Source organism: Eschrichtius robustus, chromosome 11 (assembly GCF_028021215.1).
Source record: "Eschrichtius robustus isolate mEscRob2 chromosome 11, mEscRob2.pri, whole genome shotgun sequence".
Lineage (NCBI taxonomy): Eukaryota > Metazoa > Chordata > Mammalia > Artiodactyla > Eschrichtiidae > Eschrichtius > Eschrichtius robustus.
In genome coordinates this window covers 36024865-36042845 of record NC_090834.1, presented here as the reverse complement: position 1 = coordinate 36042845, position 17981 = coordinate 36024865, and the positions used below count along the sequence as shown (strand labels likewise).

Here is a 17981-nt window from a genome sequence, read left to right as displayed (position 1 = left end):
GAGAATAATGGGTAAGGCTGGTGTGGATGGAGTGCAAGAACTATCCCTACCTACCTTCATTAGCTTCAGTTCCACGGGGGAAGATACAGAGTTTCAGCTGTCTTTAAACCAATAAGGACCTACTGTATAGCACAGGGAACTCTGCTCAATGTTATGTGGCAGCCTAGATGGGAGTTTGAGGGAGAATGGATACGTGTATATGTTCCGCTGAGTTGCTTTGCTGAGCCCCTGAAACTATCACAGCATTGTTAATTGGCTATACTCCAATATAAAATGAAAAGTTAAAAAAAAAATAGCTTGTTGAAGCCCCAGTTTCAGCTCCTTCTTTATTCCTCTGATTTAATAAAAGAGGAATGAAATAGGGACAGCTGTGACGCTTAGCACTGAATAATAGCCATAATACTCTCAGCCAGAGTAGCCTTGAGACTTACCATTGATGTAACCACTGAAGATGATGACTTACAAAAAAAGCTCATCTTTTATTATAAAGGAGCAGTGTCAGTGCAAAATAACTTGTAAAGTCAAGGCATTTGCAAACTTTCTGCGTATAAGTTATGGTGGTGGGAGGGGGTGGAAGATGAGTAAGATGTCTGTTTTCAGTGTGTTTACGGTGGAATAGGGCAAAAAACAGATTTTGAGCAAAGTAAGGAAAAGAGGGTTCTGTTACTGTATCAGTATGATGACTCAACTTGTGCAAGCTGTTCCGGGACTTTGTTAGGCACGTAGGCCGGTGTCTGTCCTGTAAATCGGCCCCACTCTTCAGCTGTCCCCATCTGCTCCCACCCTTCTGGCCTTGTGCTTGCTGGTTTGTGTGTTTGTTTTTTGGTGCCAGTGAGACAGTGCTGGCTTGGAAGGAAGCAAAATGGGATTAGTTGTCTGGGACCCAGTGGGGAATTCCTGTGGCTCAGGGAGCAGGTCAGTTGTTTCCAGAACTGAAGTCCCAAGCAGGGCAGCATCCTGTACTCTCCTTTGAGCACCTCGTTTCCATCTTACAGCAGCAAGAGGCCCTTGCTCCTCCCTCCTCTAAGGATGATTGAGCTGCCTGTGAACTTTTGATTGCTTCCTTTTATCTGCCTACCACAGCGCTGGCCCAGTGGGAGGCCATCCAACTTAACTTCCCACAGCTGTTCTAACTGCCCACTTTTTATACTACTTCGTTTTTCTGGACTGAGTAAAGACACTGAGTTAGGAGTAAGTTAGGAATTGAGTGGCTGGATGCTTGCGGATTAGAAATTGGTGATGGAGGGGAAAGGAATGATTACAAACTGGTATAAGATTCAGGCCTCCTCAAATAATAAATTTATATGGGTAGACTGGAAACAAAATGTACCGTTGTTTAACCATAATTATACAAAAGACAATACCTACTGCATTAATCCTGGTATGTGTGTGGGAATTGCTAATGTCATGTGACCGGCCCTAAAACCTTACTAGTAGGAAATAAAAAACTATCTCTACAGAAAATAAAACACTATTCTTTTGAAAACTCTTTACAGTGGTTCATTCGAACAAGTAGAAGCTCAAAGATATTACTGTGAATCTGTCTGAGGCTGTGGTTTTTGTTATGCATATTTAGTGCCTATAATTTGAAATCACTTTTAACCAAGTCTTAAAAAAAGTCTACATTAAAAACAAAATCAGATATTGTTAGTCACGCTGAATCGGTGCCAATAAAAATATTAGTCATTAATATGAGGCAAAGCTCATTCATTCTATGTAATCTTGGAAACCATTGGAAAGTCCAGTTGTGGTTTTCCATAAATAGCTTGGCTAGTGATGTTGTGTGATGGCCTATTGTAGTGCTCAGGAAAGTCTTGGACAATGTGAACTTTGCACTCAAGAGATTAAACATTTACCAAGAAGGAGAGTCAGTTTGCTAGTAAATATTCTAGGTGGGGACTTATTCCTTTAGACATACCTAAACAGAAAATTCCTGTGGTAGAGACAGGCTACATACAAGCACTTGTCAACTAAGGTTATGGCTCCCAACTCGGAGTGGAGAAATGAGTCCATGAAGTAGGTAATTCAGATCAAAATATATTTCATAATATTGATAATTGTACAGATAGTTCTGACTTAACTCATGTATTTGTGTTCAGGTATTTACTCTGCTTTGAATACAGATATGCACACATAGCAATAACAGTGGTTAATGCTTAATAGTTCTTAGAATGAAGAACATGTTATATCTTTTTTTTTTTAAACCCTTACAAATCTTATGTGTACAGATTGACGGATGGTAACTCAAAGCGAACCAAGTTTTGTATACTGCATTGGCTGGAATGTGCCTTATGTTTTGAATTCTTTTCTCTTCTTTTGGAAAATACGTTGAAAGGTGAGACTATAGGAAATTAATTTAAAATAGTGACATTTTAACTCACAGGGACTTTATTGTGTCTTCCTGAGCAAGCAGTGTTTTGCCCAGGTGCAACTATTTGTTGTTAGGTTACCTCTCTGAAGGTGGGTGTGCATCAGTGTAATGCAGTGGCTAAGTGAAATCGCCTAGACAGAAGCCTGAGAGTGATCACGGATGCTTGCTCAGAGGGTGTGAAGTAGAAGACCTTTTTCAAGGGGGTGGTTGAAAAATTTTTTTCATTTTCTTTGTTAGAGGAATTACTGGGGGAAAATGCATAAATCTTTTACCAAATAAATTCATTCACTTCAAGGATGCATCTGTTAGGTCCAATGGAAAGGTAGTATTTGATCCAGTTTTCCAAGTGATAAATAAGAATATGGTCTAGTGTGGGAAGTATGGCAAACAGTTTGCTTTGTGTGTTTTGAAGGGATTCCTTTATAGAATAGAAACACTTTGAGAGATAGTAACCTGTGTTTCAGGTTAAAAAGAACTAGTATATTTATACACCCCAGGAAATGCACTTAAATGATCATAAATGATTTTAGCTAAGAAAAAAACACACCTATTTTCTTCAAGTTAAACTAATAAAATTCAGCTATTAAGCTGTTAAATTGAAAATGCTTCTGTAAAGATTTTCTTCAGAATTCAGTTATGAGCTACAGATACTCATCCATACAGATCACTACTACCATTTGTCTGATGATATTGGGTTGCATAAGGTAGTGTGGCCATGAGACTCTTCTTGGGCATCTCTTAGGAAAAAGTTAGCAAACCAGACACGATGCCATTACCAACCACAACTGAACTCTTCAAAAAAAAGACCTGTGATTTTATTAAATTCTGGGAAACAAATTACCTTCTCATTTGCTGAATCAAAAGAAAATCCATCAGCTATTACGAACCCTCATTACAACCCACTTAAATGTGGTTATATAAATCAGGAAGTCCTCTATTAAAGTGGAACATTTCCAAATGCCTAAATTGTTTATATAAATAACATTTTCTTTTGAACTCTGTAGAGGAAGCATATTTGACTTTTTATGGCTCTCAGTTGGACAATTGAATTATTGTTTTCCATTTTCTTTTACCACCCTTATTTTTGCACCCACACAGAAACCACCCACAATTAAGGATTGAAACAGCTGGGAAAGTTGCACATTTCAGGTGGAGTTCCTCTCTTTAAAAAAACACACCACTTGAGAGAGATGTTTTCATCATATTATCTCTGTATTTTAAAGAACTTTATTTGATTTAATTTGAAGTTCAAAGGCTTAGATTGTTTTTCCAGAATCTGAAGTTAAAAAAAAAATTCAGAAACTTATCATGTTAAAAGTCACATCTCAAAGAAAAAATTTGCCTTTTAATTTATCTATATACGTTAATCCCCTGAAACCCCTTTCTGTCTTTTGTGATTTGTTTTGCTGAACAAAAAGTGGCTGTCTTTATCACAGAGAAATCAGTCTCTTATCTCCTCCAGCAAATTTTATGCTGTCTGAGGTCAGAAAGTTTTCTCACATTTCTATTCCTGCAAAATTCTTTAGCATCTTATTTGTAGCAGAAGCTTAGTAAATATTTGTTGCATAAATAGTCCCCCTGGAAAACCTAGTAAACGTTTCTAGAAACAAATCACTTTAAGGTGCATAAATAAAATTTTAGAGTCATATATTAAAAAATAAAATGTACGTATTTGGGTATATCCAGAATGATTCTTCTCAGTATGGTAATAAACTAAATTTTGAGAGGGAAAATAGTTCATATATAGTCATCCCTTGATATCCACAGCAGATTGGTTTCAGGAGCTTTCATGGATACCGAAATCCTTAGATGCTCAAGTCCCTTATGTAAAGTGGTGTGGTATTTGCATATAACCTACACAATCCTCTTGTATATACTTTAACTCATCTCTAGCTTACCTATAATACCTAATACAATATAAATGCTATGTAAATAGTTATAAATATGATATAAGTGCTATATAAATAGTTGCCAGCATGTGGAAAATTCAAGTTTTGCTTTTTGAAACTTTCTGGAATTTTTTTTCCCAAGTATTTTTAATTCACAGTTGGTTGAATCTGAGGATGCAGAACTGGATACAGAGAGCCAACTGTATTTATATATAAATACACAAACACAGACACACACATATATGTAACTTTTGCATATAATTGAGAATGATTTAGAACAAATATCTTAATATTTGTAAATGTTTCAAACCAGAGCTAAATATCGTAATATTCTTTAGTTTATTATTCAATGTTTATTGACTACTTGTTAGGTGACAAGCTCTGTGCCAATCCCCAGGGACCTGGTGGTGAAAAGAGTAGTCAAAGCTTTTGCCCTCATGGAGTGTACAGACGAAAGAATAAGATGGTAGCAATATCCTTCCTTTAGGAATAACATGCCTTAAAAAAGGCTTATTTCAGGGTGAGTGGATAGAGAGTGAAAAGAGAATTTTATCTATGGTTAGTGACTTATAAGAGCTCAAAAAAATTCAACAAAATGATTAGACGGTGAGATAAATGCTCTGGCCCAATATAACTTGGGATGCAGGAATATACAGTTGATTCCCATTATCCACAAATTCTGTATTTGCAATTTTGCTTCCTCTACAATTTATTGGTATCCCCCAAATCAATACTCCTGGCACTTTTGTGGTCATTCGTGGTCATCTGTAGAGAGGTGAAAAAGTTGAGTCACCTGACTCGTGGAGAATCTACTGTATAAAATATGGTGCATTTTATAGGTGCATGAGGCAGCCTTGACTCATTGAAGACAAATAGGATAGATGTTTGCTCTTCTATAAGAGCAATAGGCTAAAGTGTATTAAAGAAGAAAATTCAGTTGGGGCTTTGTTATTATGCAAAAAATTATGACAAAAATGTCATCAAGAGTATGCCATGCTTCAGGCTTAAAATTATAAACTAACCATATGATTCCAATTTTACCAACGCCATTCTATTCATACCTAAAATAAAAGAGATGTACTCCAACTGTGGTTCTGTGGGTCAATGCAAGTGCGTTAAAACAAACAAATAAACAAACCAGGTATCCATAGGTTACATTATAAAGTCAAGCTACCCATGCCCCATTTTCTCCTGGGCACAAACCCAGAGAAATGGCCAAGTTCCACCTTGTAAGAAAATCTCATCTGGGGCAGCCTTCTTCCAAAGACCGTCAGAGTAATCTTTTTAAAATGCAAAGATGATGTCATTTCTCTGATTAATGCCCTGAAATGGCTTCTCATTGTCTTCAGGTTGAAATTCCACATCCCTAACATGGCCTATTAGGTCTTGTCTACCTGCCCATAACCTTCACACATGCCATTTTTGTTGTTGTTGTTGTTGGAGGTGAAAGTGTGGAAAATTTTATTATCACTCAGTTTTAAAAGCTTTATACCTGTGGTACACCAAGGGGAAGGGGTTCTTAAAGAAGTGACTCTTTGGGTCTGGTCCCTGGTTTAGGAGTTGTGGAGCTTTGGTATGTGTTTGTTAAGTGCTTTCAGAATTCACGATCTTGGTCCCGGGCTGGTAAGGTTGTGCCAGTTTCTTCTTCCTGGAGGATAAAAAGAGGACGTCGAGGATGACGATAACAATTTTGGTGTCTGGGATGGTGAGAAGATTTATTCGAGGCTCCAAGACGCCAGCCTGGAAAAGCTGGATCAACTGGTCCACGGTGCCCCCAGTTGTGAAGTTAGCCACTGTCCAGACAGCCTCTTACTGGGCTTTAAGTTCTCCGGTTTCTAGAACAGCCACCAAGGGAGGCAGCGCACTGCAAGCTATCGGCTGCTGGGTGTGCTGGCGGGGCCCCGCGGCCACATTGCTTAGGGCTCAGGCTGCCTCCTGCTGGATGGAGGAGCCAGGGTGTGTGAGGAGCTGGGGCCGCACAGCCAGGATGGCCGTGTCCAGGGCCAGCTGGGTCTGGTGGTCCGTCCCCGTGACAGTGTTCCCCACAGTGTGCAGAGAGGGGGTCAAGACATTGAGTTCTGAGCTGCTCATGAGCTCGACCAGCCTGGGCAGGACCCCGGTGTCCACCACTTGGCTGATGTGTGCATTGCAGCCGTCGGTGAGGTAGGACAGGGCCCAGCAGGTGTCTGAGAGAACCTCTCCGTCTGGGTGCCACAAGAGGTGGAAGAGGGCGGGCAACATCTGCTTCACTGTGTGATCAGAAGGGTGCGGGTTCTTGTTCTGGCACATGTTGGACAAGGTCCACGCGATGTTGCTCACGAATGTGACTGGTATACTTGATGAAACCAGGGTCAGCAGATGTGGAATGGCATCACTCGAGATAACGTTGTCTCTGAATTCTGGTCCATCATCTGCTGTATTACCAAGGGCCCACACTGCCTGTTCACACACAGTCGTATGAGTGGAAGACAGGAGCTCAACCGAGGGCTGGATGGCCCGAGTCAGCTCTGAAGTCCCCGAGGCAATGTTGGTCAGAGCCCAGACTGCCTCGAGCTGCAAGCGGGGATGAAGGGATGACTTCAGGAACAGAAACATGTTTTATTGCATATTGGTAAATATTAGGTATCAGAAAGGTAAGCTGTGGCCCATGTGTGTGGTAGGTGCATAGTTTCTACCTTTGTTGGTGAATTTCCTGCTTTGCTGAATAGAGTTGATCCACCCATGTTGAATATCATGTAAATTGTGCATCCACTTTGAAAACAGCTTTTGAAGATAGTATTGTGTCACAGTTGTCTTCTTGGTGTGGAGTAGTTTCTATCTTTCTATTTGGGAGCTGCATTTCTTTAGTTCTAGGATAATTCATGTACCTTCTTTATGTACATATGGGGGTGGGAAGATGGGAAGTTGCACAAGCTGTTGTTTTTTTTGTTTGTCTGTTTTGTTTTTTTGAATTATCAGAAAGAGCTACTTCTGACAGAAATGTTGGCCTGGTTTCTTAGAATCGCAAGTTTAGTATCGTAGAGTAGAAAGAGACCTTGGAGAACATGGGAGCTAAACCTGTCATTTTGATTGAGATGCAGGTGAAATGATTTTCTAAAGTCACACAAGCATTAGAACCTTGATCACCTGGCTCCTGGGTCATGAATTTTGAGTTTACTTGTTCATTTATTCAGTAAAGCACTTGTGATTTGTTAGACACCGTTTGGGTGCTGAAGACACATCAATGTACAAAACAGAAAAAAAAAAAAATCCCCACCCTAATGGGTTTGCCGTTTGAGGAGTTAGACGATAAAATATATAACTTCATTATATATTATTAGACCATAAGTGCTATAGAGATACAAAAAGAAGGGAGATTACTTAAAATTTTTCTTTAGTATTTTTAATATACAGATATCTAATTTCAAGATAGTGGTATTACTGTAAACTGCTTATAAAATGAACCTCATTTTACCCTCCATTCCCTGTGTGATCAATCAAATTTATATGACTATGTAAACATTGACCTGTTTCTGGATTTGAAACCATTTGGTGCAAAAGGTGTAAAGGTATCTTCTTAGCTGGCGTACAAGGATTGGGAGCCACGGAATATCGTAGAGGGCTTGCCACATAGTCTCAAGTTTATTTTACATGTCCTCAGGAGACACTTGAGGCTTGTGATTGAAGTTGCCCTTTAGGAGATTTATTCTGGATTCAATTTATGTGATGAATTATAGCATGGAAGTCTTTGCCAGTTCAGAGTTGAGTCAAGGATTGCCTTCATCAGCATTTTTTTTAATGGACCAAGACAGAACATTTCTAAATATGAATGAAATAATAAAAGTACAGTTTCAATTTTGACATTAAAAGGTTTGGACCAGAAAGGCAATAGTCCTGGAGACTGTATCTGAAATAAGTGAGTTAGGAGGCAGGACGTGGGCACCCAGAGACTAATGAAAACTCACTGGCAAAAGGCAAGGACAGCATATGAGCAATGGAGACAGCCTTGGGGTAGGGGAGGAGGAAAGCAAGAAAATAGTTGAATAACAGGCCTACAAAAGAAAGAAAAGCTTGCCTTGGATAGTTATCAAGGAATATGTGGCTGGGAAAAAAACAGCTTAATTCAGAGTAATTTCTCGGTCATTGAGAGAATTCAGCATAGTTGCTGAGTCATGATTCGGAGGGCTGTCGAGAGAAGAGCTTTCAGGTCCTGCTTGATTCTTAGGACTCAGACATAGTGTTCTGTTTCTTCCATTACCAAGAGGGCCACGAGTAACTACTTCTGCCATTGAAAGTACAGATGTGCTTTAGGCAAGGAGCATTCTTACAAATCTTATTTTAAACAATTACACACACACACACACACACTCATGCGTATCTACTGTTTTCTATTTAAATATATTTTTAACTCTTAATTCCTCACACAAAGCATGCATTCCTCCCCCCAACCCCTGCCACAAAGTCAGCAGTTGCCAAGCTGCCTAGCATCAGAATCAAGTATGGGGAGCCTTAAAATTTTGATTCTTGGGCTTCACCCCCAGACCTGAACTAAGGTAGAATCCTCTGGGTTGAGACGTTAGGAGCCTTTCATTTTATGGAGATTTGTGTTGTCTGTTGCAGCCTGGGAAAAATTGCTACTCTAAACAATATACTTGTGCTTTATACCGAGGGAGGGAGGCACAGCTGGGGAAGGTACTAAAACTGGGAAAAGGTCTGTTCCAGAGGAGTGCTTTGTGGGTCACCAGATCCCTGATGCCTAGCATTTTGCCAGTGGAGCCACTGAGGCTATAGAAGCCATGTGTTTGTGGGGAAGCCTGGTCATTTGTTGCCCCATTTTTCCTTCACAGCCTGAAAAAAGGTTTTGGTTTATGCAGAACAAATTGGTCTGTCTATCTATCTATCTACCTATCTATCTATCTTAGAATGAGAGATAGTGTTTATGGGCCAGTGTAGATGCTGTGCAGATTACTCAGGGATGAAGGAAAAAATCAACTTTTCAAATTAAAATCCCATATAAGATGTCATTTAGTTCATGTTGACTTTGGATTCTCTGGAATTCTCTACTAATAATATCTTCTGAGTGCAAAGAACCTTATGGGTAATTTGGTACATGCAACATGAATAAGATCTTCTTGTAATAGAAGGGGGTCCAAAAATAGCTTTATGATATCATCACTATGTTACTCAGGAGAATGTGCTGAGTGCTTTAGGTAGAGTAGTAAGAACAGAAATGCTGTGAGAGCACCAAAGCTGGAGAAGGGACATCAGAATATGCTTAAAAAGAGGATGTTATTTGAGCTGAGTCCCAATGTCTAGGTAAGATACAGCTTAGGAAATGTATTGGGTTGGCCAAAATGTGCCTTTGGTTTTTAAGTAAAAATAAAAGCCACATTTTTCATTTTCACCAAGAACTTTATTGAACAATGTATTCACACTTTTGTTCTACTACCTTGTGCCATTTTTCAGGCAACTTCATAATTCCATCTTCCCAAAACTTTTTATCTTTTTGAGCAAAGAACTGTTCCAGGTACCTTTTACAGTCTTCCAGGGGATTGAAATTTTTTCCACTAAGGGAATTTTGTAAAGACCTAAATAAATTGAAATCCCAAGGTTCAATGTCTGGTGAATACGGCTGATGAATCAGAACTTCCCAGCTGTAACAGTTTTTGCCTGGTCATCAAAGAAACATACAGTCTTGCGTTATCCTGATGGAAGATTATGCATTTTCTGTTGACTAATTCTGGATGCTTTTCGTCGAGTGCTGCTTTCAGTTGGTCTAATTGGGAGCAGTACTTGTTGGAATTAATCATTTGGTTTTCCGGAAGAAGCTCATAATAGAGGACTCCCTTCCAACCCCACCATATACACAACATCACCTTCTTTGGATGAATACTGGCCTTTGGTGTGGTTTGTGGTGGTTCATTTTGCTTGCCCCGCAATCTCTTCTGTTCCACATTATTGTACAGTATCCACTTTTCATCGCCCATCACAATTTGTTTTAAAAATGGAACGTTTTCATTATGTTTCAGTAGAGAATCACATGCGGAAGTACAGTTAAGAAGGTTTTTCTCGCTTAACTTACGTGGAACCCAAACATCAAAGTGATGAACATAACCAAGCTGGTGCAAATGATTTTCAGTGCTTGATTTGGATATTTTGAGTATGTCGGCTATCTCCTGCGTGGTATAATGTTGACTGTTCTCAATTAATGTCTTGATTTGATCACTATCAACTTCAACTGGTCTACCCGACCGTGGTGCATCGTCCAGTGAGAAATCTCCAGCATGAAACTTCGCAAACCACTTTTGACACGTTCAATCAGTCACAGCACCCTCTCCATACACTGCACAAATCTTTTTTGCATTTCAGTTGTGTTTTTACCTTTCTTGAAATAATAAAGCATAGTATGCCGAAAATGTTGCTTTTTTTCTTCCATCTTCAGTATTAAAATGGCTACACAAAAATTCACCAGTTTTGATAAGTCTCTTTTAAAATGCACTCTGATACGACAGCTGTCACGTACAATCTAACAAAATTGTTTCAAATGAAGTTAAAGACAACTAAGTGCTACTAGAGCCATCTTACGGAAAAACAATGAAAGAACCTTTTGGCCAACCCAGTAGTTAAAGGAAAGACATGGAAATGGGATACTATAGGAATGTTAGTAGTTTCAAAGTACTAAGAGATCAGAAGTAGTAGCATCTCAAGCTAACACAGTTGGAAAGGTACTTTGGGGTCACATCATGGAGGCCCCAAATCATTTGCAATATGGACTTCTGACTTTATTTACTCATTCAGTTTTTGAGTTGGATAATGACACAATCAAAGGTGCCCTTTAGGAATTTTATTCTGACCATTACTACATAGGGCGAGCTGGAGCCATAGGAACTGGGAAACCAATAACTAGGCTGTTGTAATAGTACAGCAAAGATGAAGTGATACCCTTACATGGGTATGGAAGAAGGGTAGAGGAGAGAGATCAACAGCATTTGGCAATTGATTCTGTGGAAGGAAGGACTGAGGATAATCCATCACTCGAGTTACTAGGAGAACGGTGTTAGGGGCCCATTTGTATGTTTATATGTGGCCAGGGTACCTGGGGGTGGAGCAGAATTACGAGTTAAGTTTTGGTACATGTTAAGTTTTGAGATTCAGACAAAATTCCTAGTAGAAATTCCCAGGATATATAATCAGATTTGTTACATTTAGAATAGTGAGGTGGGGTTGTGGGACTGTGCCTAGAATAGAGGGAAAGTGTATAAATTTCAGGTGAGCTAATTTGAGTTCAGAGGTTAGCTCTGACAGTCATTAGCTCTATGGCCTTGCATATTCTTTAACCTCTACATGTCAGTTTCATTATTTGAAAAGTAGGAGAATGGTGATAGAAGATTTGGGTGTTTTACTTGTGAGAGCCTCGTAGGGTGTTGTGAGGGTTAAAGAGCTGTGCACCGTGCTGGTGCGGGTACCAAAGCTCCTTCTTCCCCACTCCCAGGTCTTCCTGTCTTCCTCCTTCATGAGGATGGGAGTCCACTGGAGTAAGTGTGTAGACGAGGAGAAGGAGAAATGGCTTGTGAGGAGAGAACAGTGCTGGTGGAAATAAGAGCAGGAGAGAAAAAAATGGAGAATGGCGATGGAAAAGGGTGAGATTAGAAGCTTCTTGGGGAGTTGTTAGCTTTTGAGAGGAAGAGGGCCCCTCCTCTGAGACAGGCAAGTTGAAAAGAATGGAGACCATGTTGATCAGAAAAGCAGGAGGCCAGGCCATCTGGTGTGAGTGAGGGAAGTTTGGGGCTGGGTTCTTGAGAAAGGAGAAAATTCTTTTTAGATGGCCACTGTGGGAAATAAGATTAGGAGTAAACTAGAGTTGAAGAAAAGGATTGCCAAGAAGCAGAAGCAAAGGGGTTAGATTGCTTGAACTCTTCGTGTCCTTGTGGGTGTGTGAATTACAGAAGAGAGAAGGTCATTAGAGGTTAAGAGGTTGTGGAAGAGAGAGGCTGCATATTGGACAAGGAAGCGGATGTTGAAGCTTCAGTAGGGTGGTGGCAGGAGGATTGGGTGCAGAGGAGGAGTATGAATGGGGTGCTTCAGCCTTTGTGGAATGTGAAGAAGTGTTGGGAGGTCAGTTCCTGATGCCAATAAGGATGGGGGGTGGGAGTGTACTTGGTGTAAATGCTTGTTTGTTAGCAGCAAATTACTGGTTGTTCCCTTTAAGGCAGGATACTTGGCGCCTGGTTATCCTCTGAGCACAAATAGTTCTGGCTCTGTTTGCCTTTAAAGATGATAAGCCTCTTCTTTTCTGTAGTGGAGCTGGGTAGTAGGCTGGCACTATCTTTTATCTACCCCCCCCCCCCCTCGTTTCGCAGTAATGGTTTGCTGGAAGAGAATAGACTTTGGAATCAAACATTCAAAACTGAATACTTGCTTCTCTACTTACTAGCTGTGAGATCATGGGGCAAGCTACCCCAGCTGATTGATCTTTTTCTCATCTGCAAAATGAAGGTAACACTTAACTTCAGTACCTCATATCGTTGGTTGGGCATTAAATGAAAGAGTTTATGTAACATCTCTACCTCTTGGCAGAGCCGCTCCGAAGTGGGAGTGGTTTACATCTTGGGAAAATGGTTTCTGAATTGGGAGTTGTTTTGGCTTTGGGGAACAGGTCAAACACCACAAAACAAAACAAAAACTAAAAAAAGGCAACATCAGAATAGCACAGTTCTTCATTTTCTAATTAATATGTGTGCTTGGAAAGAAAATTAAATATATGTGGCTTGCAGACGATGTTATGCACAACAGTACTTATTGCATCAACATAAAATTTCATAGTAAAAAAAAATTTTTAACTAGAATTCAGATGAAATTCATTTGAAGTAATGAGTAGTGGGATGAAGTCTTGGGAGAAACCAGCTGGAATTAAATTTTGGAATTGTGTAAAATTGAAAGACCGTCTTTCTGTATTTGCATGTATTCATTTGTCAAAACTTGGCCTTATGTGAATTGTTATATACTTTATATATATATATCTATATAAAATAACAAGCCCAGTCTATACATCTATATCTATATCTATATCTACCTATCTGTCTATATGTAGAGATAATAATAGAATTCTCAAACTACCCGGTAGTTTGGCAGTTTCAAAGCAGATATTACTGAAAGGTCCTATCCCTGTTCAGAGAGAGTATATGAAGGAAAATCGTTAGACATATAGTCTAGAATTATTTCTGTGCATCCACTGTGACTTTCATCTTGGAATCATAATTCTCCTCACTTTTATTAGTTATCAATCTGTAACAGTAGTAGGAGTGGTAGCTTTCTTTTATAGGTGAAGCCCCTGGCTTACAGATGGTATCTTTCTTCTTTTGAGTCCAGTTATTACGCCAGTGAGGATAAGATAAACCAGACTGAGTATCTAGTTAGACCAGAAGAATGAAAGATTGACATTTTGGCCACAAGTTCTGAATCTCAGCCCAAATGTACAGTGGCAATCAATGTTGGGACCCACGTTGATAGATCAGATTAAAGTCTAGCACAGGTTAGTGCTTAGGGACCCAAGGAATGTCAGAACCCAGGTATGGAAGGAGGCACTAGGAATAAGAGTTGGGAATTTAAAAGGAGACATATTACTGGTTAGAACCCCTGCAGAGAATCTGGCTAATATGGTTAGAGGGTGAACAGGACCGAGAGAAAGCAGAAAGAAATCACTTGATATTAAGCCAGTGGATTCCAAAGTGAGGATTCTGTTCCTGTGTCCTGTTCAGAGTCTACACTGGCATCCAAGTACTGGACAGACAGATTATAGCATAGCTGATGGCAGTATGGAACAAGTGACGAAGCAGAGACAAGGCAGTTCCTAACTCTGTGCAGAGTACCTGGTCAACTGGATAAAAGTTTAATTTTACGACTGTTTTCATTTGCAGGTTGTGCATTTCTTATTGTTCTTTAATGCTTAATTAGAAAACTGTGCTATAATATTAACTTTTTATTACCAAAATAATATCTAATATGCTCTTCCAACTTGATACATCTCATATTTACTGAAACCTAATTCACCTGAATACAATGCTACACAGTGATGCATTGGTAGGATATAAAAAAATTTAAATGCAAGTTTTCAGGGGCTTGTTTTCAAGATTAATCTTGCCTTTTGATTTGTTTGGCAATGAAAAAAAAAAGACTGACCACCTGGAGGACGTTGTAGAGAACCCAGTTTAGTTACCTCAAAGAGAACTAAATTTGCCTGTGTTTTCGTGAGACCTTGGATTCCACCGGGCTGGGCTGTGAAGCTCTAGAAGAAAAATCAGTTCCTCTGAGTACTAGGGTGTATTACAGTGACCTGCCAGCATTCCGCAGTGGGCCTGTGACTTTTTTTTTTTTTTTCTGTTGGTTTAGGAAGCAATTTATTGGCTTTGCAACTAGGCATCCATGGAGCTTGAAGCCACAGAGTGGAAAAATCTTTTTGATGTTGTGGCTTTTGGAAACTAATAACTAGAGTTTGTGGTTGCAAATAATGCCAATATTGCAGACAGAGTGGACAGCCCGTCAGTAGGGATATTAATTGTTACCAAAGACTTGCAATATCTGGTGGGAGAGTTGGTGTCAATTTTTATATCACTCTGTTTTATAGACATAGTTATTTATTATTCAGGCATGCCACAAGCTGACCCTGCTGCCTGCTTTGTTTATGGGTTAAATTGTCCCTGAACCAAAACTTTCCACTGGATACTACAGCCAGTATGCTACCTTTGATCTTTTTAGTGTTCAGAGAATTAAAACTCCCTCAGTGGAAGTTCCAGGCCTGAACTGCTGATGTGATACCCTGTTAGATTATTGCATGCTTTTGTAGTGTAATGCTGGGTGTCCCTTGGCTATGTAGGTTGATTCTATTCTAATAATTCTCCATGTGGCCTAGAAGGATAGGATGGATTCACCTGCTCTGGCTCAGATCCTCAGTTCAGTACTGATGTTTTACTGCCTTGCTCCTATTCTTCATGAAAAGTCAGTGCCAGAGAAAAAGCTTGACAAAGCCCACTCACACCCAAATAGAAAAGTCAGGTGCCTGTTGGGGTATCATCTGGATTTATAAAATATGATTGCATTGGTTCAATCTGGCTTTTATAGACTTTTACAGGTTTTCGTGTTTTCCTTGAGTTTTAATCAAGTCTAAATCCTACTGCTAACCCAGTTCCCCTCTATTCATCAGCATATCTGAACTTCATAAGTGATTTGCTCACTCTAAATAAAGTGAAAAAAATGTGTTGTGGACATAATTGTATATGTCACTGGATTTGTGATCTGTACTTTTTTTTTTTTTTTTTGAGTATGTGTTTATGCTGTTTAGGTTTGAGGAAAGACTCCTAGGAGAAATATTTAGCACATCATTGTCTGACTGTGATATAAATGTTGGTTAGATGCAAGAGAGACATGCTTTTTCAGTTCTTATAGTTGTGAAATCTGTAAAGCCCAAGCTGTTCAATTGCTGAAACATTTAATAGTATATAATGCTTAGTACTTAAGGTTGTGGAATTATATCAACAATGAACAGGGAATAATTTTCTTTATTCTCGCTCATTCTTACTTCCAGACACTAAACAGATTTTCCACAGTTAGAAATAGTAGGATGAATTTAAGCCTGCTGAAGAGATTGTTAGGAAATAGATATTTTATACAGTTCAGGAATGTTTCAGAATTTACGATATTGGTAAATATAGAAGCCATTATCGTACTTCTTCACCATCTAGGTATAATTCAACTGTTGTCTTTGTGAATGTTTATGCTCTTGGGACCCGTCATAAATGCATCTGAATAATAGATTTCTTTTGTTCCAAAAGTATTTTTCCAATATCACATTGTGGAGGTAAAAAGGAAACCTATAGCAGTGTTCTTGACCTCAATAATTTTTTGGAAAGTTAAAATTTGTATATAAAGCTACATTTTGATTGCTCTCCAGTAATCTCATGGTCCAGATGGTCAGGAAGGGGAAAGATTATTACTGGCAAATACAGCCAGGAAAGTTTCATGCAGGTGGCAAGAATGTGGATAGCTAACATAATTTTCCAAAGTATCTGGCCTATCCTTTTCATAATATTTTATGAAGTCTAGAATAAGAGTTGGTATGTTTCTCCTTATAGAGCAAATAGATGGTGGGAATGTATTGTTAAATTCATCTATTGAAAGCCCACTGCGTATTAAGTATTGTTTTTGGAATATTACTCTCACTAAATCAAACTCCTGTCATACCACCTAGGTATCATCAAGATCTATCATTGCAGGACCAGCTGTTATATTCAGTGTTAGTCTGGACCCCCCAAATCAGATAATGCAGTGGTTTTTATTTATGTGAATATTAATAAATAAAATATAGAGCATCACAAATAATTGATTATAAGAGAAAATATTCGGGTATCAGAAACTTGCATGTAATAAAAAAAGTTTTCAGATTTTGCTTAAGCAAAGTCTTAGAAAAAATGGCTCAAGCAGTCACAAAATCCATAGCCATTTTGTATAAGGCCCTGTGATGAGTGCCGAGAGAGTCATTTTGTATATGTTTTGTGCCCAAGGTCTGGTGGAGAATAGACTCCCTCTAGTTTTCATGGTCTCTTAAGGCATTTGTGGGTCTCATGCACAAGAGATTCTAATACTGGCTTCTAATCTCTAGAGTACTGCTGGGGAACACTAACTAGGCAGCTTGGATCTGCCTGATTTGTGTCGGAGGTACCTGTTAGACTTTGAGGGTGGGGCAGGCAGGGAAGTGACTGGCTATCCATCTGCCCTTTCTCCTAAAACCCAATTTATGTGATAATACCTTGAATTATTTTATACTTGCGTTATAGGATTGTTAATTTCTGTTTTCTTTCCTTGTTATGTTGTGCTTAGTAAACTATTAATGTGATACTTTGACATCATTATAAAGAAAAATATTTAGGGAAAAACATTAGATATGGGTTTAAAAAGTTAGTAGGCCACTGTCCCTAATTCATGAAATAAATTATTTAGTGTTCCTGTTTCTTTTCTTATAGAACAAATGATGAATCTGAAAGCTTCATTTGGACCAAGAAACATAGTATGCTTTTATAGAACTAGGACTATAATATTTAAAGAGAACAATCTTAGTTTTTTTGAAGTCATTTCCCTGAAAAATCAACCAAAGAAAAAGAGGGAACAAAAGTTACTGTCAAATTGGGGCAGACCCAGAAAACTGCTGGAAGGAGAGTCGTTTTCGTTGTGAGGAACCAGACATGCAGTTGCTTTTGCAAATGTTAAAATTTCTCCCCAGACTTCCTCATTATAATCTACTATTGTCACGCTGAGTCTATAAATAGTATTTGTAAGGGAAACAGACCAGAAAACCATTCAAGTAAAGCAGAAAATGGCCATTAAGTTTTGGACAAAGAGGTGCAACAGCAAAATGAGAACTTGAGTTTCCTTCCTTGTAACCAAAATCTGATTTAAGGCAACACCACAGTTTTGGAGTAGCAGTTACCTTGGGGAAACCTTTGGACTTCTGAAGTCATCATCGTAAAATACTCCCTGGGACCACTAGGGCTCTGCTACGTAGGCCAGTGAACATTTTCTGGGTTGATCAACTGGAAGGTTCTAGTATACCCACGTCAGTCTAAAATCAAGTTATAATCTAATTTATTTCAAAAATACCTGCTGACAGGCTTCTCTGTGCTAGATATTTATTTACCCTTTGAGAAAATTAATAGTACGTGGTCTGTGCCCTCCTAGGGTGTAGGCTAATA

The 17981-nt window shown here is 39.1% G+C and overlaps 1 protein-coding gene and 1 pseudogene across 1 annotated transcript in view; one reads left to right on the top strand and one right to left on the bottom strand.

Annotated features, from left to right (window-relative positions):
* The window catches only part of ARHGAP42 (Rho GTPase activating protein 42), a 281271-nt gene that overhangs the window by 75585 nt on the left and 187705 nt on the right, over positions 1 to 17981 (top strand). The window lies entirely within an intron of this gene.
* Positions 5780 to 6855, bottom strand: LOC137771316 (importin subunit alpha-8-like; annotated as a pseudogene).